Source organism: Stigmatopora argus, chromosome 15 (genome assembly GCF_051989625.1).
Source record: "Stigmatopora argus isolate UIUO_Sarg chromosome 15, RoL_Sarg_1.0, whole genome shotgun sequence".
NCBI lineage: Eukaryota > Metazoa > Chordata > Actinopteri > Syngnathiformes > Syngnathidae > Stigmatopora > Stigmatopora argus.
Window position 1 is genome coordinate 7889495 of NC_135401.1, and position 3014 is coordinate 7892508.

The window sequence follows — 3014 nt, forward strand, 5'->3', positions numbered from 1 at the left end:
CAATTGCACTTCATTTTGTGTGGAGAAGACCACCAGACAAAGATGGCGTTTCAGATCCAAATGTTATCTTTTTTTGCATTAGCGTCGCTACTTACTTTAATATGTTAGTGTTCGAGGGTGCTGTTTTAAATACATGAATCATCTTTACAAGGGTGTTTACTGGAAAAGTGGTTAGCACGTACACTTCACAGGTTCTAAGATAGAGGGCAAGGCCCTGGTAGGTTTCGGCCTTCCACGTTGTCCCCATGCCTGTGTGGGTTTTCTCCAGGTACTCAGGTTCCCTGCCTTATTCTGAAAAAATGCACGTTAGGCTGATTAGACAATTTAAATTGTCCCTAGGTTCAATTGCGTGGGTATAAAGAGTTGTCCGTCGTCCATTGATTGGCTCGTAACCAATTCAGGGTGTCCCCTAACTACTTGTTGTAGTTGGCTGGGATAGGCTCCAGCACCCCGTGGCCGGCCAATCGCAGGGCACTAGGAGACGGACAACCATTCACGTGTAGCTAGGCAAAATTTTCAGTGTTCAACCAGCCTACCCTGCATATTTTTAGGATGTGGGAGAACACTGGAGTACCCAGAGAAAATCCACACAAGCCCAGGGAGAACATGCAAACTCCACACAGTGAGGGCCCACCAGGGGATCGAAACCTCGAGACAGAACTGTGAGGACTAATACGGAGGCTCATTTGCCCCGTAATCCTTTTTTTCCATGTCAAAGTGTGCAACGTACGTATGTACATTCCTGGGCTCCCACCGCTCCTCCCATGAGTTGGCTCATTTTTAGGCCCAAAGCAGAGCTGATAAGGACTCCTGGCAGCTCGAGGATTATCGCGCTGGGTCAGACTGTACCCCGCTGTTCTCCAGCGAGGAATGCGAACAAGGCAAACATGTAGGTAGGTCGTACATGGACCACTCATCCCATCTCCCAGCAAAAGTCTCAACCAGTCTTAGGATTCGATCACTAAATCAGCTCCGATTTGAGGTTACGGTACATACATAGTCCAGCTCCTTTTTTTTCCTGTTCAAGAGAAAACATCTGTCTTAGTGAGAAGACATGCTGTGTTTTTGCTATTACTTTTACTAGCGTTGGGAAATGAATGAGGTATTTTGATACAGAACGAGAGTCCAAGAGAGGGACGGGATCCAATTCTTTCGGGGAGGAATTACAGGTGCTGATTGATTCGTTGAAACAAAGAAATCTGGAAGACAAACTTTCCCAGGAAAACCTCACTAGAAATACTGAATATGTATAGACTGCCAAAAATAGACACCAAAACAAAAATCCCATCTCATTTTCTGATCCACTTTATCCTCACTAGAGTCGCAGGGGGTGCATCCATTCACGCCCACATTCATACCAAGGGGAAATTTAGAGTGTCCAATCAGCCTACCATACATGTCTTTGGAATGTGGGAGGAAACCGGAGTACCCGGAAAAACCCCACGCAGGCCCAGGGAGAACATACAAACTCCCCACAGGTGGACTGACCTGGATTTGACAAAAACAAAAATGATGATGGTCAAAAAGAGACTTGAAGGTTCTACGAAATACAGCCTTTAAAATGATAACAGGCCATATTTTTAGATACAAATGTCTGAAAAATAACTGAAAAGGATTAATGATATTAATATCTAATTAGACTTCCTTTCTCAGCTGCCTTCAACACGCCTACAAAAAAAATCTTCAGCGCTAGAAAGCTAGGAATGATCGTATGATATCACAACCAGAAACGCAAAAATAGTGGGCTTTCTTGTGCATGGTTTTTAGGTGGAGTACCTATGAAATGGGTGCCAAATTTGGTCTAAAATGCAAAATCTGATATCTGTCATTTAGATTTTTTTTGGCAGTCCCCGTTTCTTAGTACGTTGAATGTACACGGAAAGTATACAAAATAAAAACAGGATGTCAAGTGAGCAAACAGCTTGTGTAATCACACGCTTTACTGTGTGGGTTTGTTTGTCTAGAGACCAAAACACATCCTGGAAGTCTGTCTTTCTTCACTCAATTTCTCTCCCACATTGTGCTAGACTCTTGGCATACCAAAGCCATTTTGTCACAGCTGCTCAGTAAAAGAATCATAGGTGTCAAAATGTCCAAATTTCAAAATTTCAATGTACCCAATCCACACTTGTTCTGTTTTTCTGCCCCAAAACTGTCCCTCGTTTAGCTGACGGATCAGATTTAAAACTTGTTTTTGCAAAACACCTGCAACCGCTTGCATCAGAATTGTAATGAGACGTATGGGAAAAATATCATTGAGGAAGTCCACATCACATTCAGATCCCACCAGGATAGACAATAGTGAAAAAGGGGTCGTTTTGTGTGGGGGTCCTAATGTCTTTTCCTGCCTAGTAGACAGATGGAGTTTTTTTTTTGCTTTTAGTTCCACAGACACTTTAACCGACGAGCGTTGGTCTGAAACAAGAAGCACCTGACTGAAATCCACCGATTGTACTTCTAACATACCAGATTTGTGGAAAGGTAGGTATCACACATGACTTACTGTGGGGGTCTTCAAACCTTTTTGCTCCAAGATCTACTTTTCAAGAAGTTTCAAGGGTGAAAATCCACTCTGGATTCACGCTAAAACTTACTGCTGACATGCCAACCAAATTCATAAGAGGCTAGCTAAGGAAATGGACAGAGGGGAGGGATCAAAATGTTCTTGTCATGCAATCTACCAATAGTACTTTGGCGATCTACCAATAGTTCCTTGGCGATCTACCGGTAGATCGCAATCTACCTATTGGGCACCACTGTATTAGGTACTAAAAGGAGATAGGAGCCGCCAACAAATCAATGTCCGGAAGGGAGACCTCCCAGCAGACCACCAATCATGTCAGACGTTGGAGGAAAGGCTCATGATGGCCGTACAATGGACAATCTCATTTTTCCAGGATATTATTCGTAATCTTTTCCTCAATGAGGTCTTACTATATTGCGAGATTTGGTATTGACAAGTGTGATCTTCGAGTCGCTTCACTTTAAAAGAAAAGGCCAATTGTGTATGTATA